Here is a 27,495-nt window from a genome sequence, read left to right on the forward strand (position 1 = left end):
CACTGCTTGGTGAGAGATGCAGGGGCAGTTATACCTGGCCACGATTATAACTTGCCCAATAAGCAGCTATGGACTTTATTTGTGCTTCCTGGACAGAGGGAACATGGGGCCAAATCTGATGTCACAAATGAGCAGCTGTTTTTCAATCTGATAAATATTGTCTCATATGCCATATGCATATTTAGTGAATCATAAATATTTATCCTTTCAAGATAACTGGTTTTCTCTTTTGTCCCATCATTTTTATCTGCTCATCACACATGTATTCTACTTTCTTTTTCTGTATGTACCATGTCTCACACGGTCTTTGCTTCTCTACTTAGTGTCAATTCTCCTTCCTTTTTGCCTATTATTTTTATAGCAGAATTATATGTTTTAAAATATTTAAAACATAGTGCACAACATAAAACACAGTACATAATAGAGGAAACAGCAGACTTTGGGGAAATTTAGAAATAAGAATTCTCTGGTGTGGATTTCTCTTATTTCTAAATAGCAGTATTTCCTGAATATTTATCTCCTAAATATGATGTATGTCTTGTTATATCAGCTGTGCTATTATAAATTGTATTCCTACGTGCCAATATAATGATTAAAATCTATCAACCAACTAGTAATTATTAATGATAGACACAATAGCAGATATACTAATCATGAAATTTCCATCTAAAATTTTTTTTAAAAAATAGTAGTCTTCTTCCTTCTTAGGGTCAGTTAACATATTAAAATCCATTCATTGAGCTGAACAGAATGAGAATGTATATTTGAAATTATGCATTTCTCAATCAAGAATTCACTACTTTGACTCAATCTCTGAATCTGTATGTTGATAACACATGGAGTATCTTGCTGTTTGGATTTCTGTAATATGTTTTAAAACACATTTTCATGTCACTCAGAAACCTCAAACACTAGTAAGTCAAGCAATTTGATTATATAAACTCAGTCAAACTTTAAAATTTCAATTTAGATATATTAATTATGTTACTTGTGTGTATTTTGGGTAATAGGAATATTTTAGTTTATATATCAATAAATCAAAGCTCATATACATTTCTCCATAACTCTATATAATGCTAAAATACAGAGGAAAGTGTGAAGTATAGAGGGAAAAGCATTAATTTTTTTAAGTCAGGAGATAGGATTAATATAGTAATCCAAGTGGATTTTTATTAATCCAAATTAATAAATTTTAATTAGTTTAATTAATGTATTTTAATTTATACTTAAATAAATTAGTTTACATTATTTTGATTTAAATTAATCATTATTGATACAAATTAATTCTTTGACTTAAGCAAGCTGCTTAATTTCTTGGGTCCTAGATTTCTTCACCTGTTATAGGATTTAATTTAAAATTTAATATGAATTATTATGATTACATTGAAAGTTCCTAACACATGACTTGCACATAGTAAGTATTTGTTGAAGGTTAGCTGACCCTGAATCTAGCCCATTGCCTCATACTCCAGATGAAGCTGAAATCTAAGCAGATTAAATGAATCTAAGGTCAAACCCTTTGTTCACATGAAAGCCTGAACCAGAGAGCTGGGGAGACTTTGCAGGTGTAGTTGGTTTCCCTTGTAAACATGTAACCAAGCTTTCTTATAAACCTGGTCATGAGTTAGGATTTAAACATCACTTGCTAAATATCTGTTTCCCTACCTGCAAAACTGAGAAACTAATAATTGCCCCTCCACACACACACATTCCAGTATTATTGGAAATGTAAAGAAGTGATGTGTGATGTGTGAAGGAAATCGCTGGGAAAAATATTCTATGTAATTATAGCATATCATTATAAACAGAAGCTACAAAAGCATTTCATCTTTAATAACACTACAATTATATATGTATCAATTCCTTTCATCTCTGGAGCTCTAAATTCCTCCAAAATAAACACTGTGAACACTCAGACAATGCTTCTACTAGGAAGACAAAATGGAGAATTGAGGTAATCATACAGAAAATTCAGGAGGAAGCTAGCCGACTTTCTTCATCCTACCCGACTTTTACAGTTCTAATTGTCCAGTAGTTACCTCAATCATCCCCATCCCTTTGCAAGTGAATAACTGTCACTGGACAGATTGATGGACTTCCCTGATGGCAACGCAGGAGACTTGAGAGATTGGGTTCAATCCCCTGGAGGAGGAAAGGGCAACCCACTCCAGTGTTCTTGCCTGAAAATTTCCATGGACAGAGGAGCCTGTAGGTCTACAGGCCACAGGGTCGCAACAAATTGGACATGACTGGGCAACTGAGCACACACACATACGGATTAGTGTATATATATTCTGAGTTCAGTTCAGTATAATCAAGATGCTTCTTTAGGTACTTGCCATGAAGGGAAAGCTTTTGCCTTGTTTATTACTGTATCCTAGCACCTTGAACAGTGCCGCACATGCAATAGGCACTCCATAAATATTTGTTAAATGAATAATGAATGAATGAACAAAAGAAGAGATAGTATTTTTCCACTCATTAATTTGTCTTTTCATGACCGGGAAATAACCATAACTTATTTGCTATATGCTAAGTCAAGCAAAACTTATATTTATGAACTCACCTCTTGGCTCAATTGGCTGCATTGAAATTTCTCATACTTGCACTTACTCCTTAAGTGAATGTTTGATGATATAGATTATAAATGTTAAAAACCCCCACAGGGACTTGCCTGGTGGTCCAGTGGTTAAGAATCCACCTGCCAATACAGAGGATACTGGTTCAATCCCTGGTCTGGGAACTTAGGTCCCACATGCCACGGGGCAACTAAGACCACGCACCACAGCTGCTGAGCCCGCGCCCTAGCAGCTGTGCTCCACGACAAGAGAAGCCCTCTCAATGAAAAACCCGAGTACCACAACTAGAGAGTAGCCCCCGCTTGCTGCAACTAGAGAAAAAGGCCATGTGCAGCCACCAAGACCCAGCGCAGCCAAAAAAACAAAAAAAAAACCCCACAGTCTGACTCCAGTCTTTCGCCATCAGGAAACTTACTCATCTATATGAAGCCTATTTGGCTGTGAAAGCTTTGTATATAAATTCTAAATTCACTTAATTAGCTTCTCTAATCTTCATTATATAAAACTCAGCCCCTTCTGATGGGCATATGTCATAAAACAGCTTCTCTGGCAAATAATGCAAGACACAAAGAGTCTTAAGGGGAGAGAGTGATTCTGTTCCATACTGTATCTCACCCCACTTGAGCCTTGCAGGGTTACTGATTACTCAGTTGGCTAAGAATATTTCCTGCTTTTATTTCATTTTCTATGCATATTCATTCCCCTCCTTTCCTTCTTGCACTTGAACTCTGAAAGGAGGGAGTCAAGAGTCAGGCCGTCATAGATCCTTTGCCAAAGTACCATGAAATGCTATCAAAACTAGTTTTATGTTGGTCAAAACCATTTCAGGTGAAAGTGACAGAAACACCATTCCAAATAGTTTATACACAAAAAGAAATATATTGGTTCATGTAGCTAGAATGTTGCTTCAGGCATAGCTGGATCAAGGAGCTGAAATGATGTCCCCAGTTTTCTCTCTTCATTTCTTAGCACTTTATTGGCTTCGTTCTCTGGCAAGAATTACTCATAATTGGAGAGTCACAGGCAGCTTCCCCTTTACATCATCCTCACATTGTAAAATCCTAGCAAAAAGATAAAATAACAACAAAACAAAAACAGCAATCCCCCCTCCACACACAGGGCTCCCGGTGGGGGATATGACTGGCCTGTCTGTGCCACGCATCCCTGAAGAAGGGGTGGGGACAATGAAGTCCTCTGACTGCCTGGTCTGAATTGAAAACATACTTCCAAAACAGGTGTAGAATCAGCTGAATTCTCCAAATACATTCTTTTTTCTTTTGGCTGTGTCCTGAGGCTTGTGGAGTCTTAGTTCCGCAACCAGGAATAGAACCCACACCGCCAACAGTGGAAACTTGGAGTCCTCAGCACTGGATCGCCAGGGAATTCTCTCCAAATATGTTATTAAAGGTAGAAAAAACCCATGGAGAAGCAGGTAGCTTAGCTGCGCCTGTACAGAATGTTTGGCTCGGCCTTTACTTAACTCTAATCACCTTTCCCCTCTCCCCACACTTTATCCCCATGCTTTATCCCAGGAATACCCCAAGACCCTTGCCTTTGAGGAGACAGATTTGAGATGCATTCTTTCTCCTCCATTGATTGCCTCCTGAATAAATCCTCGCTTTGAGGCAAATCTTGGCTTCTCAGTGTCTGGCTTGCTGCATTGTGCAAAAAAGCCTTTGGGAAAACCTTCAAGGCATTTGTTGTCAGATGGGGAGGACAAATATATAATACTTTAATTACTATTGTAAAGGTCCTTAAATTCCTTCAGCAAAGGATAATTACTATTTAAAACTCACCAGCTATTATTACTCACTGCTTATCACCAAATTCCTCTCTTCTGCAACAAAGATCAAAGGTTTAAATATATAAAAATATAATCATAAAGTGTTTAAAACATTGTATTTATATGCATATATATGATCATATAGATGTATATGTGTGTGTGCAAGACACAAGACACAAAGCTTGAATTGGTAAGTTTTATCTCATAAGGTTACAAATACTGCCTGAACAAATACTATTAAAAAAATTCAAAAGTCATGCTGCTAAAAAGCTTTGCAACATATAGAGGAATAATTTCTTTATTATATTTACAAAGCTTACAAATAAGTAAGAAAACCTTCAGTTACTTAAGAAAAATAGAGAAGAGCTAGCTCAGAGAAGAAGAAATAAAAGGTGTAATATGGAAGGATGTTCAGCCTCCCAAAAAAGAAATGCAAGCAAACCAACCTACCAACAAAAATCTAAATACTAATTTTTACCCATCAAATTGGAAAAAATAAAACAGCATTTCGTGAAATAAATAAAATAACTTTTCATGACTTCCTTGTGTGAAGAAGGGAAAAATTCCCTACATGGTTGGAGGCAATACAAATTGATACAATTTTTTTTGTTTGTTTGTTTTCTGCCAACTTATTGAGATATAATTGACACATAACATTGTGTACATTTGTGTCAACATGTTGATTTGATACATTTATAAATTGCAAAATGATTATTACTAAATATTAGCTACTACCTCTGTCTTCGTCATCACATAATTACCCTTTTTTTTTTGTAGTGAGAATGCTAAAGATTTAGTCTCTTGGCTGTATAATCTATGATACATTATTATTAGCTATAATCATTATGCTCTAAATTAGTGATACAACTTGGTGCATTTTTTATAATGGCAAATTGGAAATAATATGTCTATTAATAAGTTGAAAGGAAAAATTGGTTCAATAAATTATAACAAATTACAAATGGGGGGCATGTCACCTTAAGTGAAGACCTGAGGAAAGTGACTAAGATCTCTGTGTGTTGATCTGTGAAAGAAGCTATTGATCCTCATTTCTAGCAATAATGTGTGTATGTGTGTCTATTTGCACTATGAGTACATGGAATACCTCAGAAAGGGACTGTTGGTGAGGAGACTTACATTTCATTATACTATTTTTATTATTTGATTTTTTAAAAATCTCTACCTGTGTGCGTGTGTGCGTGTGCGTGTGTGCATGTGCGTGTGCGCGTGTGTGTGTGCGCGTGTGTGTGTGCGTGTGCGTGTGTGCATGTGCGTGTGCACGCGTTTGCACGCTCAGTCATGTCCCACTGTTTGCGACCCCATGGACTGGAGTCCACCAGGCTGCTCTGTCCATGGGATTGTCCAGGCAACAATACTGGAGTGAGTTGCTGTTTCCTACTCCAGAGAATCTTCCCAATTCAAGAATCAAGTTCACGTCTCTTGCATTTCCTACAAAGGCAGGAGATTTCTTTACCACTTTGCCACCCATTTACTCTTTAATTAAAAGGCAAGATGATTTTAAAGATTGAGAGCAAAAATTGTAAATATATTTTTCATTCAATTTTTTTGATATTAGTAGACTGCAAATTATCAAAGTATGTCCTATTTTTTCCAGTAAAAATTTCTTGAAGAAATCCTCTTAATTTTGTAAATGTAAAAAATATGATTATGTAATTGTAAACACTATAAAGCAAGCAGGTACCCATTGCCCTAAGGGAGGCCTTTTTCTTATGACCAAAAGGTCTGTTTTAAATATCCCTTCAAATGTAGATCAGGTCACTGGGGAAGGGTGAGTAGATCTGCATAGGAACAAAGAAGATTCCTGAACACCTAGGGATGCAGGCTCTTAAGACCAGCACCTTTCTGAGGCTCAGTGTGTGAAAATGTTAGTCGCTCAGTCCCTTCCAACTCTTTGCAACCCCATGGACTGTAGCCCGCCAGCCTTCTCTGTCCATGGAATTCCCCAGGCAAGAATACCGAAGTGGGTGGCCATTCCCTTCTCCAGAGTATCTTCCACACCCTGGGATCAAACCAGGCAGATTCTTTACCATCTGAGCCACCAGGGAAGCCCCTCTCCGAGTCTCAAAGGCTTTCAGTCTCTAAAGGACTTTGGTACTTTTGAGACATTTAAGTAACATTTAGTGTAACTCAGAGGTCAGAGATAGGCAGAGATAACCTCATATATATGCAGATGTGTCACTCTTATGGCAGAAAGCAAAGAAGAACTAAAGAGACTTTTCATGAAAGTGAAAGAGGAGAGTGAAAAAGTTGGCTTAAAACTCAACATTCAGAAAACTAAGATCATGGCATCTCATCACTTCATGGCAAATAGATGGGGAAACAGTGGAAACAGTGACAGACTTTTTGGGGGGCTCCAAAATCACTGTAGATGGTGACTGCAGTCATGAAATTAAAAGATGTTTTTCCTTCTAAGGAAAGTTATGATCAACCTAGACAGCACATTAAAAAGCAGAGACATTACTTGCCAACAAAGGTCCATCTAGTCAAGGCCATGGTTTTTCCAGTAGTCATGTATGGATGTAAGAGTTGGACTATAAAGAAAGCTGAGCACCAAAGAATTGATGCTTTTGAACTGTGGTGTTGGAGAAGACTCTTGAGAATCCCTTGGACTGCAAGGAGATCCAACCAGTCCATCCTAAAGGAGATCAGTCCTGAATATTCATTGGAAGGACTGATGTTGAAGCTGAAACTCCAATACTTTGGCCACCTGATGCGAAGAACTGACTCATTTGATAAGACCCTGATGCTGGGAAAGATTGAAGGCAGGAGGAGAAGGGGATGACAGAGGTTGAGATGGTTGGATGGCATCACCGACTCAATGGACGTGAGTTTGAATAAACGCCGGGAGTTGGTGATGGACAGGGAGGCCTGGCGTGCTGTGGTCCGTGGAGTTGCAAAGAGTCGGACACGACTGAATGACTGAACTGAACTAAGAGGGCAGAGACCCTCCTGTGGAAAGAGCCTGCAGCTGGAAAGAAAATGGAACATTTGGAAAAACTTAAAAGGCAAATCTAACAGGGCCTCAAATGGAAGGAAGAGAGCCAGCCAATGACACTGGTGAGGTAAGAAAAGGTAAGATCTGGCAGGGACTGTGGCTTTGTTCATTGAGAGAATGTTGTTTTTCACCTTAGTAACATTCGGAAGCCATTGAAGGGCTTAAAGCAGAGGGAATACACCATTAAATTTGCAGTTTTATGTACTTCCTTTGGCTCCTACACCTTGGAGAATGGGGGACTGCAGAAGACTAGATTCTGGGAAATAGGTGCTTTAGCCAGAGGTGAGAGATTATTCTGGTAGCTTAAGCCACGATGTTGGGAATGGAGATGAAAAGAGGATACATATGAATGACACTGTAATTAAGAAACCACAGGACTCACTTCTGTGGTTGTTTGGTTCAGGATATGAGGGACAGGGGTGATGTCAAAGATGCCTTCCAGGTGTTGGTTTACCTGAGTGTGTGATGATGCCATTCACCAAGACAAGAAAGCCTGGAGAAAGAGCAGTTTGCCTGGGAGGATCCCGAGTGCTGTTGGGACATGTTGAGACTGAGGTTTGTTTTAATCATTCAGGGGGTGCTTTGAATGTGCACCTGGAGTTTTCAGCAAGGGCTGGAGAGACATATATATATATATATATATATATATGCTACAAGAAATGGCTTGTGGGAATCTTAGTTTCCTGACAATGGATTGAACCCTTACCATTAGTAACTAAAGCATAGCATCCTAACCATTGGACTGCCAGGTCATTTCCACTGATTTTTTTTTTTTTTTTTAAATATAAGGGAAAGTGAAAGTGTAAGTCACTCAGTGGTGTCTGACTTTTTGCAGCCTCATGGACTGTAGCCCTCAAGACACCTCTATCCATGGAATTCTCCAGGCAAGAATGTGTGTGAATGCCAAGTCATGTCTGATTATTTGTGACAACATGGACTGTAGCTCGCCAGGCTCCCCATCCATGGAATTCTCTGGGCAAGAATATTGAATAGATAATCATGCCCTTCTCCAGGGATCTTCCTGACCCAGGGATGGAACCCAGGTCCCCTGCATTGCACGCAGATTCTTTACCATTGGAGCCACCAAGGAAGTCCATAACTCAAAGCCTATAAATTTTTTTAGAGGCATAGGTGAGGATGAGATTTCCTAAATAGAAAAGTCAGAGAGAGAAAAGAATAGAGATTAGCAGGCATCTGTCCTAAAGAAAGTCTGCTTTTAAATATTGGGAGAGGAGGAGGCAGCAGCAGATAAGGAATAAGAAAAGCGGGCAGAAAGTCACTTGTACTGAAAAAAAAATTGCAAAATCTAAAAGTTGATAATTATATTTCACTTGGACTTCCCTTGTGACTCAGCTGGTAAAGAATCCACCTGCAATGAGCGAGTCCTGGGTTTGAGGAAGATCCCCTGGGGAAAGGAACGGCTACTTACTACCCACTCCAGTATTCTGGCCTGGAGAATTCCACGGACTGTATAATACATGGGGTCACAAAGAGTTGAACAAGGCTGAGCAACTTTCACTTTCATGTTTCATTTGGGACTTTACTGAGAACTATAGCCCAGGAAGAGCTTCCCTGGTAGTTCACACCGTAGTCTGCCTGCAATGTGGGAGACCCAGGTTCAATCCCTGGGTTGGGAAGATCCCCTGGAAAAGGAAATGGCAACCCACTTCAGTATTCTTGCCTGGAAAATCCCATGGATGGAGGAGCCTTGTGGGTTACCGTTCATGGGGTTGCAAAGAGTTGGACATGACTGAGCAACTAACATACACATAGCCCGGGAAGGTGGCCTCTCAACTCTGATGAACTGTTCCAAAAACGTAAGAGAGGAACCAGGATACAGGAGAGTTTTTGCTGGGAAAACAAATATGTCGTCAAATGTCAAAAGATTACTTACTGGTAATCAGAAAACAGACACCTCAAGTTAATGACTTTAGAGCTTTTCTAAGTATTGGAAGATGCAAGAGTCTGGGCTCATTGAAATTGTTCCTTTGATGTGTATCTTAACCATCCAGGGCCAGTATCCTGTGTTTCCACATCCTGAATTCCCCTCCAGGTACACCATGGAGGGGGAGCTGTGGCTGAAGGCTTAATGGTTGTAACATCCTTTGTTTACTGAGGTGGTGGGCGTTTCAAAACTGATGAATAGATTGGTCCTCAAAAGTGATTGGTGATAAATCTGTAAGGTCATTTAATTATTGTTCTACTAAGTGATCACTTAGTGACAGATAAGATTTGAAGGAAATTTTATCAGGAGAAAGATCTACTATTTTAATTTAACCCTTCTTAAACTGCCTTTCAGAACACAAAATTAAATAGCAAAGGAAAAAAGCAACACTAGAAGCACAAAATCAACTGTCCTATCTGCCAAACCCAGCTGCACGCTATCCTCCACCCCAGCCCCACCACTGTGCTACAGAATCCTTTACTGTTGGTGGTACAACTTTTTGAGATCGCTCTGAGTCTTCCTAGCAAGTATGGAAATTCCAGCTGGCTTCTCTTCAGCTGTTGCAGGAATCAAGAGAATTATTATTTTCTATTCTTTGTGTCTCAACTCAGTTTTTTGGAGACAGAGCTAAAAATTCCATGCCAGATGGTCCTCTAAGGATTCTGTTGTCATCAAGCCATAGTGGAAAAATACTTAATCAATCATTCAATCAGGGCCGTCTTTTGCCCACTGATGTCTTTTAAAGATGAATATCTAGTCTAGTCCTTTACAAGTCTCCTGCAAAATTTTTCCCTATGGACAAAAGTAGGTAACAATATTAGAGCTGATTTCCAGAAGGAGTCTTTTTCTTCAGCGATATAGAACAAAGGGCTTCCCTGGTGGTTCAGATGGTAAAGAATCTGCCTGCAATGTGGGAGACATGGGTTTGATTCCTGGGATGGGAAGATCCCCTGGAGAAGGGAATGGCTAACCACTCCAGTATTCTTGCCTGGAGAATTCCATGGACAGAGGAGCCTGGTGGGCTACAGTCCATGGAATCACAAAGAGTCAGACACAACTGAGTGACTTAACACTAGAGCAAAGGTCTGCAAATGTTTTCTGTAAGGGCCAGATGGTAAATATCTCAGCCTGGATCCGCTCTTAGTCTCTGTTACAATTATTGTGGTGAAAAAAAAGTGATAAATAACATAAATTAAAGAGCACCATGTTTCAATTAAACTATTTATGGGCACTGAAGTTGGAATTTCATATAATTTTCATGTGTTGTGAAATGTTATCCTTTTTTCCCCATCCATTAAAAAATGCAAAAACTACCTTAGCTTGTGGGCACCATAAATTTGGATGATGTGGTGACCTCTGCTTTAGACAAGGACCATCACAGCGAGTCTTAACTTGAGTTGTCACCACCTCCCTCCCTTTCCACAATAATTAATTTAGAAAATTCAATTCCAGTTGTTGAAAATGGAAATGTTAAACCCAGGGGACAAAAAAAGATAAATCTGGCAAATGTTGGAAACAGTTCTTCCAACATTTTTATTTAAGACAGTTTTAGTGGTCTGTAACATCCAGGGATGGTCATCTGCTTGGAGTTGATAAGACATAATGGTGACAGCTCAGATAGGTCTCCTAACTACAAATTCTCACCACTCAAACTGAGGTTGAGTCAGAACAATTGTCTGTCAATCCATGTGTTGCAAAAACTAGCTGATTGTTGCAGCAGATGTTTGAAATGTAATTATAAGCACTTAGAGCCATTTTGGAAGGAAGTCTAACCCAAGAAGTTCTTCTGGCATCAGCCTGAAAAATCAACATGAATCTTTGAAATGCATTTTAAATGCTTCCGGAGCCCTCAACCTGAAAGGACCTCAGGCCAATATAATGTCAAGTAGGATAGAATGTGATTCATCTCTTTTTACAGTCTTTTTATGATCTGTGCTTGTTCCAGGCTACCTGACATAAATTTAAGCAATGAGATCATTCAAATTTCCTTTGAACATTTACACCAAAGGTGATCTGATGATCCTTGTTTAGAAAATCAACATTATTTCTCCATAAAATTCATCCTTTATGTAAAAATAACTTATGAGTTGGGATCAAGTCTTTATTTCTTATTCCCAGTCCTTACCTAATTTGAGATATAGACCAAAATGGGGTCTTCTACAAAAGTAATTCTGTAGTAGAATCAGTCAAAAGACATAAACATTAAGAGGTCCTCAGACTCTGAAGACAAGGGCACAATAAAAATCTGTAATTTCCAGACTTTCTAAGAAAAATTTATAAAACTGAAACTCAGACTAGTAGCCAGACTCCTGAAGATAAGGAAAACTCCTTGACTGACAATATGCTAAGGAACTGCTTCCAAGAAAACTTTTCCTCAACATAATTCGCCTTGTTCAACCTCCTTTGGTCACAGAAACTCCTTAAATTCCCTAAGGAATTTAAGGCATAACAACTGCCAGTACCTGAAGCTGGAAAGGCTACCTGCAAACAGGATGGATTTTTATCCAGTCAGTGATCTTTGGAGACACCAGCTTGGTCTCTTTGTGTCTCTCAGCTGCACTCTAGCCCATAGCCTCTGTAAGACTGAATGCTTTCAAATTGTGCTGCTGGAGAAGACTCTTGGGAGTTCCTTGGACAGCAAGGAGATCAAATCAGTCAATCCGAAAGGAAATCAACCCTGTATATTCATTGGAAGGACTGATGCTGAAGCTGAAGTTCCAATACTTTGGCCACCTGATCTAAAGAGCTGACTCATTAGAAAAGACCCTGATGTTGGGAAAGAGTAAGGGCAGGAGTAGAAGGGGGCGACAGAGGACGAGATGGTAGGATGGCATCACTGACTCAATGGACATGAGTTTGAGCAAATTCCGGGACACAGTGAAGGATAGGGAAGACTGGTGTGCTGCAGGCCAAGGGCTAGCAAAGAGTCAGACACAGCTTAGTGACTGAACAACGAGTCTGTAAGGCTACATGTTTACTAAGTTGCTCAGTCATGTCCGACTCTTTGTGACCCCATGAACTACAACCTGGCAAGCTCCTCTGTCCGTGGGATTTTCCAGTCGAGACTATTGGAGTGGGTTGCCATTTCCTCCTCCAGGGGATCTACCTGACTCAGGGATCGAACCCACGTCTCTTGTGTGTCCTGCATTGGCAGGTGGATTCTTTACCATTGGAGCCACCTGGGAAGCCCCCTGTAAGATTACCGTGTATAGCAAAGGAAATCTTAAGGGTCTCCTGAAGAAATCATAATGAGATTGCATCAGCTCTCATATTGGCAGGTAATCTCAACTTGCGTCATCCACCAGAAACACAATCATGGTAAACATGTAAAGGAGAAACAAGGATGGGAGCCAGCTCCCTCTGGCAAGTCTCTGTTGGTAAATGGATTGTTTTCAGTTCTCAATGGTTCCTCAGATTCCCTGAGGAACTCAAATTGCCTGGCTCAAAGTGTTGCTATTAGCCCTGATAATCATTTGCTTTTCCTGCTCGGGCCCTTGTGAAGTAATTACAACAGGTCAAGGAAGATCCCTTTCCCACCCTGCACCTCGGGAGACTCTAGGGTACAGTTGACACTTGAACAACACAGGTTTGAATTCTGAGGGTCCACTTATGCACAGAATGGATTTTTCTCAGTTATTTATTTACTTGGCTGTGCTGGCTCTTCCACACAGTGTGCAGGCTGGCTCTTGTTGCAGCGAACAGGGGCAACTCTCGGTGGCTTCTCTAGTTCTGGCACACGGGTTCAGTAGGTTGTAGCACAAGGGCTTAGTTGCCCCATGGCATGTGGGGTCTTCCCAGACCAGGGATTGAACCTGTGTTCCCTGCATTGACAGGTGGATTCTTAACTTCTGGAACCACCAGGGAAATCTGAATTTTTCAATAAATACCTAGTCCAGTACTACATAGTTCAAGATTGGTTGAATCCATATGTGTGAACTGGGGATACAGAGGGCCAAATGTGAAGTTACATGGGGTAATTTTGAGTGCACGAAAGTTTGGCACCCCTAACCCCCATATGGTTCAAGGGTCCACTGTACTTCAACACTGCCAAGGTCTTATTACATATATTCATATTTATTCAATACATTCAGGTCAGTTCTGTCTTTCTCCTGGACATCCCACCACAGCTCTTACATGACTTTCAGGTTGGAGACCTAGTCTTCCAGAAAAGATAGCCCTGAAAGATTGAATCTGAATCTAGGTGGAAGGGACTCACCTTTGTTCTCCTAATTACCGATATTGCTACAAAACTACAAGAAGTACAATCTTGGGCTCATATTTCATAATTTAAAAAATATACAAAGCAATGACTTTGCTCTTCTTTGCTCTGTCCTTTCCCTCCTTTGCATCCTCATCACAGGAATGGCAAACTCCTTTGTTAAGTCAGCTCAGTTCTTTCAAACTATCTCGACATTCTCCACTCATCCCCCCACCCGACACCAGGATGAACACCCAATTGTCATTCCCTTCGACAAATCTCAGGGAAACTTCGCCCTTAATGATGATATTGGCATTTCAACTACCCCCATATCACCAACCTCAACCTCTCAATAGATACTAACTGAAACTTAATTCCCAGTGTAATTAATGCTTCTCTTGAAGTCTCCAAGCTTCACAGCTTTAATTCCTCAGGATGTAGGAAAAAACATACTTTTTTTTATCCCTAGTAACTAGTTTTTCCTCCACCACTTTTCAGCCAGGCTTACAAATTTTGCTTAATTCTAAGCAAGACTCTGCCTTCCTGAGGGATATACCCCATGGTTAACCCCAGGTATTATTAATAATTTCTATACTCCCCCAAACTGTCGACGGACACCTCCTCCCCAGGTATTACTGTTTGTCAGCAAGACTACCCCTGCCTTTCCCACATATACCAGTTTTTCCTGTGTCATTACCTTATATGGGAACTCTTTTATAGGACTTGCACTTACTCAAAGTCACCAGCCCACCTGTTGACCATGTGTCCCTCTGGAGATTTAAATGATTATTTCCAGATGAGGAAACTACAGGGTATTCAGGAAAACTCCTAGGAAACATCATTGATTCTCTCTTTATGTGTGCTGTGCCCTCTCTGGGAATTACACAATTTGAAAAGGTGTACAATTTTACACACAATTAAACAATTTGTACACAAAATTGTGTACAAAATTACACAATTTGAAAAGAACTCTCTCCTTAACCCAGATAGGACCACAGGCAGAAGCACTGTAGATAAGTCTAAACTCATTGGCCAATATTATAGACAATCACATAGCACTTGACTTTCTCCCTTCTAGTTTGTGAGGCACCTGCTTCATGACCAACACCTCCTGCTGCGCTTGGATTAGCATCACAGACCAAGTAGAGACATCAATTACTAGATTGAATGACAAGGCTACTCAGCTCTCTAAGGTTGAGTCAGATGCCCAACAGAACATGTTCTCCCGGACAGGAAATGGAAAGCAGGATCTTGGCTTTGAGGTATGTTGCAAAGATGATCAGTCCTTTTGATTGTACTCTTATGCCTTGCAGTTGTGTGATGAATCTTGTTCAGAGTTCTAAGTCCTAATACTATCGCGCAGCCATCATCCTGAAACAAAATTCAACAGTGTATTATGATCTATCAGAGTTAAAAACAACTCCACTTCCTACTGACTTCTCATGCAGAAGCTGAATTTCAACGGATAGTTTTTACACATCAGGATGGAAACTGGACTGACAATGGTATAGAGCTGGACATTCCTCATCTCCTTGTTTCCAGACGTAACTATTTAAGGACAATCTATGGCTGTCTTCAACAAGAGGGGAAAGAAGTGTGGCAAGGCCAAACACAACTTTCCCCTATTGTCTGAACTTGCTAACAAGGCCAGACACAGACCTTGCCCCCTTTGCTAATTTCCCATTCTTTGTCTCATGAGTGATTAGCCAAGATTAAAACTATGTATCCTCTGCTTCCCTGGTGGTCCAGGGGATAAGATTCTGCTTTTCCAATGCAAGGGTTCAATCCTTGGTTAGGGAACTAGATCCCACATGCTGCCACTAAATATCCTGCGTGCTGCAGTGGAGGTCAAAGATGCTTTGTGCTGCATTTGAGACCCGGCACAGTCAAGTAAACACATTTAAAAACATATTCTAAAAAAAATTGACAATTAAAAAAATATGTATATCCTCTGAAACTAACTAGACAAGAAACATTTCCCTGTTCAGCTGATTGACGTTCCTTGACCATAAAACAATTTCAACTGTAAATGACCTTTTGATACTTGACTACTACTCCTGATGAGAAGCTCTGATCTTCAGATCTGGTTGTTCTCCCTGTTGCAATAGTATGAATAAAATCAATCTCCCTGCTTGTCCAGTTTTTGTCTTTGATGGGTCTTAGACAGGTGTGAAGGAGCATTTCACCTTTCTTTGGCTTTGATCTCCAAAGAATATAGTCATGCATTAGAATTATCTTTCCAGGCAGTAGGAAGAAAATTTGGCTTCCCTTGTGGCTCAGTAGTCAAGAACCTCCTTGCCAATGCAGGAGACACTGGTTCGATCCCTGGGTCAGGAAGATCTCAAGGAGAAGGAAATGGCAAGAATACTCCAGTATTCTTACCTGGGAAATCCCATGGACAAAGGAGCCTGGCGGGCTACAGTCCATGGAGTCGCAAAAGAGTCCACTAAGTTAAGTCACAACTTAGTGACTTAACAAGACAAACAAGGAGAAAATTACTTTTGTTCCATTGAGGCAAATCTGGGGCTAGACAGGGACTAGGAATGAATAAAGGACTAATTTCTACAAGAAAGCCACAGTAGAAAATAGACAGATTATGTAGTGGAATATTGATTATTTTGTACCAAGTTACTTTTGGTATTTCTATACCTGTTTAGTACTCAGTAAATTATTTTTAATCTTTCAACATGGTTCTTGCTGTGCTATGGAGAATTAAGGGATGAGTCTTGTATTCCATCCTGGAAGAAAATGTCAAAGAGGGAGCAGCATTCTCATTAAGTGGCAGGAGAAATTAATGAGAAATCTCCAAGAATAAGACCCAAGTCTCTGAGATATGACTGTCTTGCCCCATCAGATATTATTCCAAAATCAACAGTTTGAGGTGAGCTGAATTTGGATTTTATTACAAATAAAAATGGTTTCCTTACACAAGAAAAGAATAGAGTTGGTGTCTCCTTACATGGAGAATTGTTTTTTGTCCTTTTAAGGAAAGTCAAGACCAACCATTCAATCAGTAAGGAAAAGTCACTGATTTGGAAGTATGCTCTGAGTATTAGGGACGCTGAGAGGTTGTACAGGATAAAAACAGAACACGATAACTGTGAAGGTATGATCGATTAGTGGGGGTAAGATTGTCAAGCTAGAAGCTGGGTTAGTCAGGTAAGGCAATTGAAAGGAGTTGCTGTGGGAGGCATTCACAGTGAGCAGTACCTTCCTTTACTGGAGGCTGTGGAGTGAGTTGGTTCAGAAATCAGTAAAAGTCCCACTTCAGGAGTTAGTTCTCTCATGATTGAAGAGACTGAATCCTCCAGCTGAATTGGACTTGAAGCCAATGAATTGGACTTGAAGCCAAAATGCTAACAACTTAAGGAAAGTTTGGAATTTTCTCATTTCAAGGTAGGTGGAATATACATTGCATGAATCTTGAATAAGGGTGAACATTAACTAAAGGAAGTGACTCTGGAAATTTTTTTTAAATTTTCCCATTCATAACTGATATGCCAAAATGATATAGGGTCTCTCAAATGTGTCTGTAATTTGTCATCTGTTAATACCAGAAATTCGGTGTAGAAATATGGGCTTAACATTAAATAGAAGTACCGAGTTCTAAGCCGTAAACTGCTGTGTTTATGCACAATGTTTGATAGTGTTAATATCCATGACATCTCAGAAATTCTGTGTAACATAAAGGAATAAAAATACACTTCTGGGTTCTTAGTACTAGGAGCAAACTTTAGAAGGAAAGAATTAAATTAAAGATCCAAGCTTTTGTTGCAGTTGATGATGCATCTCCATTAATATCTGAACTTTGAGCAAGTACAGATGCAGAGACTTGAAAGTTTTCTGTCAATACTGGATGTTCTTCCCAATTGGCAAGAAGCCTCTGATGAAGGATATTAATGCTACACCCTTGGAGACACACAGACAAAAAATGATTGGCAGAACTCCAAAATAAAGAAGAAAGATGCCTAATGAATCATATTCAAAGTCTCTTTGCTGGCATTTTAAAGAGATGGTAGACAGAACACTATATGAACTCCATTATATTAAAACAAATATGTATATATAAAGATTCTTGATTTATCTCTCATTACATAGCTTATCTACTATCTATATCTCCTGTGGCTCAGCTGGCAAAGAATCTGCTTGCCAATGCGGGATACACAAGAGACATGGGTTCGATCCCTGGGTTGGGAAGATTCCCTGGAGAAGGAAATGGCAACCTGCTCCAGTACTCTTGCCTGGAAAATTCCATTCACAGAGGAGCCTGGTCGGCTACAGTCCATGGAGCCACAGAGTTGGACATGACTGAGTGTGCACGCATGCACACTTCTAATTTGGAGATGAAAGTTGAGAACTGGAACTACCAACTCTTACCCACAGTTGGATGTTGTGGCATTAAAATGCTTACTCTATACACTCCCCACAGCTGTTTACTTTAAAATGGCCTTACTATTCTGTTGCCTTCATCAGCACGACCTTCAAAAGACTCATCCATTCTACAATAGAAATTATCAACAGACCGTTTGTACTCTAAGATGTTCTCAATGTCATACCTTAAAAATCCTTGCCTTCCTGGTTTTAACAATACTGGACGGTTATATCTTACTTCTTACACAGTTATTGCCAAATCCTCTTGCACTGAAAAATCTAAACTTAAGAACTAAACTTCCAGTTCTCAATTCTTGATTAATTCTAACTTTGTTTGCCTACTGAGACATTACCAAAACTTCATGGAGGCCTGTTCTCTATTAATATGGTAAACAAAATACTTAGCTTTTCCTACTCACAAATTGTATTTGGGGACACTGGAGGAATCAGCATTGACCAAGTTCTTTTCTATTGTTTCACATAGAGTAAGATCACACCTGTAGCTTTCAAGAACATTTGTAAATGACCGACTTGTGTTGACCTCTTTAAACAACAGAGCATAGCTTCTCCCTACACACTTAAAAGTGAGCTTCCAACAGCAACAGTTGCATTATTGTAATCTTGAAAATATATAATGAATGGTTTCAGTAACCTTGGTAGAGGATCTTTCAAGAATATATGGCAGGCAGTATATTTATTATTTTTGTTGGCATAAATGACCAGGGTTGACCTATTTCTTGCCCTGATGTTCATTTATTACATGGACTCTGTCTTATTGATGACCCTCTGAATATTCACTGCTGGGTGAATGACTGTGATCAGCTGAGGCCATATGACATAAACTGCTATCATGGTTCCTGAACTCTTTTCCTTAATGGAGTTTGAATAGCATGTTATCTTGTTTTGACCAAAAAAATGTAGTAAACATCGTGCCTCTAAGCAAAGAATTAGTATAAACTCTGAACTTGAGCAGAATTATAATTACATATATAACCATATAAGGATTATATGGTTCTATGTGCTGGTATCCTATTAGCATACTTTCCCTGCCTCTGTGTTGAAAACCATTTTTAGCATTTGTGGTTGAAATGATATGATGTCTGCAATTTGTTTCAAATGGTCTAGTGGGAGTTGGGGAGAAGGAAGGATTTATAGGTGAAATAAAATTAGCCTTGAAGACGGTAATTTGAAGCTGGGTGATAGATACAAGGAATGTTAATGTATTGTTCTCTCTACTTTTGTATATATGTGAAAATTTTTATAATATAAAGTAGATAAAACTCTACCTGCTACTTGAATGCTGTTCCTAACAGCTGTACTGTTTAGGAATTATCTTAGTTTGTTGAAAAGGTCAAATCTGGTATAATCAAGAGATATTGCTAAGAGATTTATTGGGATTTAAGAACAATGCTGAGGCTCTAGGGAGAAAAAGTTAAAACATTATAGGACCATTGCATTTTCTGTTAAATTAAAATTTCTGAATAGAAAAGTATACATCAGAGAGTCTCAACTTTAACCTTGTCTCCCAGTGTTAAGTGAAGTACCATTCACTTCATGTTTTTGGCATGAGATGGGAACCCTCAAGATTTTAAATTGAAAGAATGTTGTATGACAGTTTATACTAGAGCAGAAGTCCCAAACTTTTTCTACTAATGTGCAGATAGTAAATATTTTCTGCTTCACAAGCCATATGCCTTTTGTCACAACTGCTCAACTCTGTCATCATAGTGCAAAAATAGTCATAAACAATCTGTAACAAGTGATCTTGGCTGAACTGGGCCTGCAGAGTATAGGGTTTTGCCAAGCCCTGGATCAGTATTTGAACTCGAGAATTAGATTTTCTACTTGTTAACTGCATGACCTTAGACAAATCATTTAACCATTGAACTCTCCTTTCTTCACCTATAAAATGAGGTATAATATTTGCTTCATGTGACTACAGAGAGGAGTTAGATGGTACATGTGAAGATCTTAGTCCCTAGGGTTCCTTAAGTGTTAAGGAACTATTCTTTATTTTTAATCAATCCTCTTGGTATGGTAGAATTATTACTTATCTAATTAACAGACATTTAACAATTTTCTTTATCAAAATGCAGCAGGTGATTTTGTCATTTAAGGAACATAAAATCCCTAAGAGTTAGTATCCCGATTGACTTGTTTTCTCACCATTGTTGTCATCATCTTGTTGAGGTTCTAGTAGGATGATAACTAATACTTTTTTCTTCATCTCCAACCTTAAAATTTTCCCCCAGTGACAGAGATACAAGAATCAGACTTAGACGGAGATCAGAATATCAACTTGATTGTTGGAAAAACTGAACCAAAGAGTGTGTTTTAATCTGCGGCCACCAGGGCTTCTAATCTCTACAATAGGTCATGGTACCCACCTAGTCACAGGCATTGTTGGATAATCACCTGCCTCCCCTTTGTACAAACCAAACCTGCCTGAATAAGCTTTCTTCTTGGCAGAAAAGGCCACCAGAATGCATGTGTCCTTCAATATTCTGATTCCAAAAGAGAAAAAAGAAGCGTCTGAACTGGACAGGCCCACTTCCTTCTCCCATGTATGCAAATAAGGGGAATAAGGACAGGATGAGAGGCAGGGAAAGTTGCTATTGAGGGTCTCTCTCCAGGGAAATAGAGAAGCCCAGAAATGGAGGATTTGCACTAACACATAACACCAAGTCCTGTATGCAAGGTGCAATAGATAGCCTGAAGATCTTCATAATAGCTCTTTGAGGCAGTATTATAAGTAAACAAGACTCAGAGAGAGTGAAGAGAATTCCCCAAGAGATCCCAGGGAGACAGTGGTAGAACAAGCATTTATATCCATGATCAGCTCTCTGCCTCCAAAACTCTTTCTAGCAAACCTGAAACCTCTGAAAAGAAAAAAGAAAAAAAAAAAAAAAAAGCAAAACAATAATGCAAATCACTTCAATTTGGATCATGGGTTTATAAACTCTGGCTACAGCACATCTATCACTGCATTATGTTCTAAAGGTTTAAAATGGCTGTACTTAATAAATCCACTCTTGGATTTTGCCCACATTCTGTGTCTCTGTCTACCACTTAAAAAATATATGTCTATACATATATGTGTGTATTTCTCATTTTTCAGAAAACAGAGCAACATAGAGCTGCCTTCATTTGTCTGGCTTCTACCCCTTTCTTCATGTCAAAGAGTGGTCCTGAGATTTCATCTACAAATTCCTTCAGCTTCTGAGAATGTAATTTGCTTGGTCTTAGAAACTTAAGTTCACTTAAAGTGCCTATATACCCTTTTTACTATCTTTTCAACTATCTTGAGCTATAATTTCTTTCTTTAAATTGGACCTTTCCAAGTTGAAGAAAACTGAATAGAAATATTTTAGTGTTCTATCACCTGTTAGCATTACATTCTTTAAATAGTAGACCATCCCATCATTTTTTCTTGCTCTCAACAATTGAAAACTTCCTGTCATTTTTAATGTCTGTAGATACCCTGATTCACTTCGTTTTTTACCTTGCTGAGTATTCTTAGGGGTTCTTCTTACTCTTTTATATTCACGTATCAGCCTTAAAATGTTACACCCTAAGGTAGATACAATGGTAATTCTACACAGGGCTATATATCATACCTTTTGACCCATTTTCGATATATGGTATTTGTATTGAAGGGCAATTTGAATCAAATTGTTAGTATCCATTAAAAAAAATGAGTAAGATTTTCTGACATTTTGATAAAATGCTGTTCCCTTAAATAGCCATTACATTTTGACGTTCCATCAAAACAACTAGCAAGATTGCCTTGCGTGATTTGTTTTTACACTTTTAATTCAGTTGCTTTCCCAACAGCTAAAAATTCTTCCCAGGTTAAAGTTTTGCTAGATAATGTTAGTATTAGCAGAGAATACTTATCAAAATTTTGGTGCATTTAAGGAATTTGGTTTGAATTGCCCTTCAGGTACAAAATTGATGCTAACTGACCTGCCATTAGTAGGACACGAAATGTGAGTTATGTCCCCTGTGTTGGTGATGGATGGTGCTGCCTGAACCTCAGGCACTCCCCTTCGCATTACCTAATGTGACTAATCGCAGGCATTTGCAAGATGATTAGCCAAGGTTAGGGGTACAGCCTGTGATTGTGGAACCAATTTTTTTTTCTTTTTGTGAAAAATTACTAGCTTGTAATAGCATTAAATTAATGCCTATAGTGGCTCAGAGGTAAAGAATCTGCCTGCAAGGCAGGAGACACAGGTTAAATCCCTGAGTTGGGAATTCCCCTGGAAAAGGGAATGGCAACCCACTCCAGTGTTCTTGTCTGGGAAATTCCAGGGACAGAGGAGCCTGGTGGGGTATAGTCCATGGGATCGCAAAGAGTCAGACATGACTAAGTGACTAACACTTTCTTTCTTTTTGTATCCTAGTGAGTGATATGTTGTTCATAACAATTCATGTTCCTATGGCTATTTATGTATTGTTTGCTAGGCATTTCCTGAGTGGAGCCCTGAGCCATCCTCGTGTGTCTCCCATTAAACATTTACAACTTTCAAATGTACCAATAATACTGCAAAAGGACCAGAAGCTTTTTTGACAAACCGAATGCTAACTATGCCTTAAGCCTAGTTCTAGTGCTGGGGATATGGCAGTGAATAAATCAGTTCTTTTATTCCTGGAGCTTTTATTTTGGTAAGGGGAGACAGATGATATATACAAGCAAAGGTGTAGGCAGTTGTTTAGTTGCTAAGTTATCTCCAACTCTTTGCAACCCCACGGACTGTAGCTTGCCAGGCTCCTCTGTCCATGGGATTTCTCAGGCAAGAATACTGGAGTGGGTTGCCATTTCCTTCTCCAGGGGATCTTCCCAAAATACATAGGTTACATGTTATAAATAAGTAGACAAACAGTATAGGGGTGAGGGGTTGTTAAGGGGAATGGGGACTTGGTGTTTAATGCGGACGGAGTTTCAGTTTAGGAAGGTGAAAAATTCAGAAGATGGATGGTGGTGAGAATTGTACAACAATGTGAATGTACTTAGTACCACTGAACTGTACAGTTAAATATGGTTAAAATACTATGTTCTATATTATGTGACCTTAGCACAATAAAAAAATTTTTTTTTAAGTATGGAAAAAAAGGTAGAACATGCCAGGGGAGGGTCATCAGTGTTGACACTTTGTCGGGTCATCAGGGAAGGCTTTATTGGTAAGGAGACCTTTGAATAAGAGACTGAAAAGACTGAAGGAGAGAAGGATGTGGATATTTGAAAAGCCTTCCAAGCAGATAAAACTACAAGTGCAAATACTCTGAATAAGTGTGGATGCTTGCATGTTCAAAAATAGCCAGGAGGTCAGTGTGAAGCAGAGACAAGAGGGAGAAAGACTCATAGGAGATTCAGTCACAGACACAGTCAGAGAACTAAGGCTGCTAAGGAAGGAGGGTCTGGTAGGATCAGGCCTAATTGGGTAGGATCATACTGGCTATTGCAGGATGTCGGCTTTCATGCCAAGTGAGATTGGAAGCCATTGAATGATTTAGTTTTTCAATTTTATTTTATTTTATTTTTTATTGATTTATTTTAGTTGGAGGCTAATTACAATATTGTGGGGTTTGCCATACATGGACATGAATCAGCCACAGGTGTGCATGTATCCCCTCTTCCCAAGCCCCCTCGCACCTCCCTCCCCATCCCATCCCTCTGGGTCGTCCCAGTGCACCGGCTTTGAGTGCCTTGTTTCATGCATTGTACTTGGACTGGTGATCTATTTCACATATGATAATATACATGTTTCGATGCTATTCTCTCAAATCATCTCACCCTGGCTTCTCCCACAGAGTCCGAAAGTCTGTTCTTCACATCTGTGTCTCTATTGCTGTCTCGCATATAGGATCATCATTACCATCTTTCTAAATTCCATATATATGCATTAATATACTGTGTTGGTGTTTTTCTTTCTGACTTACTTTGCTCTGTATAATAGGCTCCAGTTTTATCCACCTCATTAGAACTGATTCAAGTGCATTCTTTTTAATAGCTAAGTAATATTCCATTGTGTATATGTACCACAGCTTTCTTATCCATTCATCTGCCGATGGACATCTAGGTTGCTTCCATGTCCTGGCTATTGTAAACAGCCAGCACCGCTTGTTAAAGAGATTGTCTTTTTTCCAGTGTATATTTTTTCCTCCTTGGTCAAAGATAAGGTGTCCCTAGGTGTGTGGATCCATCTCTGGCCATTGAATGATTTTAAGGGGAGGAGTGCGTTGACATGATTTTCACAATAGTCAGTTTGGCTGCTATTTCAGAATTGACTTCATTGAGATTTGTCAGCTGTGTAACAAATTGTCTCAAAATTTAGCAACTTAAAACAATACACCTTTGTTATCACATAGATTCTAGGGGTCAGAAATTTAGACACAGCTTAGCTGGGGCCTCTGCTTTAGGGTCTCCCCTGCTTGTGGTCGAGGTGTTGCCAGGGTTTCAGTAATCTCAAGGTCAACTGGGTCAGGATATACTTCCAAACTCACTCAGGGGCTGTGAGGAGAGTTGAGTACCTTATGGGCTGTTGGAATGAGTGCCTGGGTTACTTACTGGCTGATGGCCAGAGGCCATCCTCATTTCCTTGCCCCAGAGTCCTCTCCATCAGAGCAAGCAAGCACGAAGGGCCAGAGACAGAAATCTCGGCAAGATGGAAGTCAGAGTCTTTGTAACCTAATCACAGAAGGAGCACTCCATCCCATTGCTTCTATTGTGGTTGGGGCACTCCAGTAGGTCCAGTTCACAATCAAGGGAAGGGGGTTACATGTGGGCATGGCTATCAGGAACTGGGATAATTTGGAGCCATACCAGCAGCTGCTGTCATAGGAGAGACAGACACAAGGAGTTCAGTTAGGATGTTAATGTTAATGGCTATTGATATTTCTGCAGTTTATGGTGTGGGGTGCTAAATAGTTCCCAAAGTTCTGCTTCTCATGCAGATTTTGAATTTATTTTGAAATTCAAGCTAATAATATTTACTGAGGCATTGGCTATGGATTGTGAGAGAAAGACAAATCAAGGATGAGCCGCTGTGAAGATGGACTTATCATTTTCTGAATTATTAATGGAAAAGGCTCTGCAAGGAGAAGAGTTTGAAGGAGAAAGGACTCAAGAGGTAGAATTTGAGGACTCAGATTTTGGATATGTTGACTCTGAGATGCCTCTTTGACATCCACGTGAGGTGTTGATTTGGCAGTGGGATACAGGAGTCTGGAGCTTATGTAGAAGTTTGGACTGTAAATAAAAATTTGAAAGTCATCACTATTTACATTGTATTCAAACCCATGACACTAGGTGTGATCACTAAGTGAAAAAGTATGCCTGAAGTTCTATAGACTGTGCTAACTAACCTAGGGAAAAACATTTCTGTGATAAATTCACGGATGAAAAAGACCAAAAGTGAAGTGTGAGTCGCTCAGTCATGTCCGACTCCTCATGACCCCATGGACTGGGACTCGCCACGCTCTTCTGTCCATAGGATTTTCCGGGCAAGAATGCGGGAGCGAATTGCCATTTCCTTCTCCAGGAGATCTTCCCAACACAGGGATCAAACCTGGGTCTCCTGCATTGCAGTCAGACTCTTCACTGTGTAAGCCACCAGGTAAGCTCCCTCAGAAAATTTCAGCAGGTCCTCTAGCTTCTACTTGCGGGACTTTAGATACGGGGCCTTTTGAGTTCTCCATGATGCCAAATCAGAAGGGTAAGAGAAAATGGCAAATGTGAGTGGAGAAGATTTTATCCAGATATTGGAGGCAACTTGGAAAACTTTAAGATCCATTCCTGCTTTCAGGTTAAGAATAGCACACAAAGGAAAGCAAATAGCACCAGAATCTCCTCTTCAGAAGTGTGTATCCCCGTTTCATGGAAACATCATTTGGGCCCCTAAGGAACATATAAAAATAACTATTGCCAAGGAGATAAGAATCTTCACTGAGAGTTTCTGAAGTCTGGAAGGACCAGGTAAGGAGAAAAAGATAAATGATTCCATTCTGCTGCCAGGGGTATTAAGTGACCAAATGGATGTCCATCTTTCAAAATTAAAAATTTAAAAGTTGTGTTCTTTTGGTCATTTGTTTTTCCTTGTATCTGGAAAGCAAAAGATTTAACAGCAGATTCTATTTTCTTTTTCTTCTGTCTATCTGTCTGTCGCTCTCTCAGTTTTCACTCAGGTTAGGGGATTTTAAAAAAATGAAGTAGAGTTGATTTACAGAATCATGTTAGTTTCAGGTTTTCAGATTCTTTTCCCTTATAGGTTAGTACAAAGTATTAAGTATACTTTCCTGTGCTTTATAGGAGGTGCTTGTTGATTATCTATTTCATGTATCGTTATGTGTATATGTTCATCCCAACCTCTTAAATTTGCCGCCCTGCCCCTGCTTTCACTCTCAATCCTATTTTAGACAAAAAGTCATACATTTTATCATCCTACTTATCAGTTCATCCAACCCCATGGAAGTCATCCATGTTCTCCTTGGGGTGTCCAATTTTTCCATCGGTTCTGTACATGTCATCTAATGACTGAGGGTGATTGGAAGAGTGACGGTTCGAAAGAATTTTGCAAGAGCTTTTGTGAGGGCTCCTAGGATTTGCTCAGTGAAGTGGGTGTCTTGATCACTGGAGACTGCGGAAGGTATACCCCAAGTCGCAAACAGTGCTGCCTTTAGTCTGTTTATCTGGTTTTTAAAGCTTGCAATGAAGGCAGGAAGGCTTCATCCCACTCAGAAAGCATACCTACCATACCAAGAATGTTTGAATGACCCCCTTACTAAATGGCGGTTGAATGAAGTCCAGTGGCCAGGATTCAGAGGGTCCAGAGAAAGAGGAGGTCTGAGGCCTCTGGGGACAAAAATAATCCCCTCCCAGGGTTACAAGAATGACAGGTCAGACTGAAGAAATCTTCCTGACAACGTCTATTTACAATAAGAGTCACCTTAAAGGCCCCATGTCTGGTGAAGGTGAAGGAAGGCAGGGAGGAGTGGGTGGCTGGGCGGGGTGAGTTTGGCTGAGGAAAATGGAGACCACCTGAGTGGCTGGCCCAGCAACCATATCGGAACCTCCCATAGCCCCGACCATTTGTTGAATGCTGAATGGACGGAACGGACTTGATGCACGTGCGCCCCCTTCCCCCAATAATCATCTTTCAAGAAGCTGTTGTTGCTGCCTTGGCATGAAGGTCAGTTAGGACATCCCCCTGATACCAGCTTCAGTCCCTTTCCTGTGAGGCTCAGTTTCACTTGAGCTATTTCGGGAGCTCCCTGTATCCTAGCTCAAAGTGCATTCTAAGTCAACAAGACTTCCCACCTTTCATTCGACTTGGGGTGGGGAGGTAGTGTTTCCAAACTATCTGAAAGATTGTAAAGCACTTAGACAGGTCACTGTGAAACAAGACGTCATCGGCCAGATCACCTACATCCAGAGATAAGACTTGATAGGCAAAGAGAGACTCTTCTTCAGTTCAGTGGCATATCAGGCTCTTTGAACATCAAGAGGACTCAGTTGATGAGAAGAGTCCTCCAAGACCAAAGTGGCCCACTAGGCACTTGCATTCCATGCCCAACTCCACACCAGTGAGCCAGGCTTCTTAC

This window comes from Muntiacus reevesi, chromosome 16 (genome assembly GCF_963930625.1).
Source record: "Muntiacus reevesi chromosome 16, mMunRee1.1, whole genome shotgun sequence".
In the NCBI taxonomy this organism is placed as follows: Eukaryota; Metazoa; Chordata; class Mammalia; order Artiodactyla; family Cervidae; genus Muntiacus; species Muntiacus reevesi.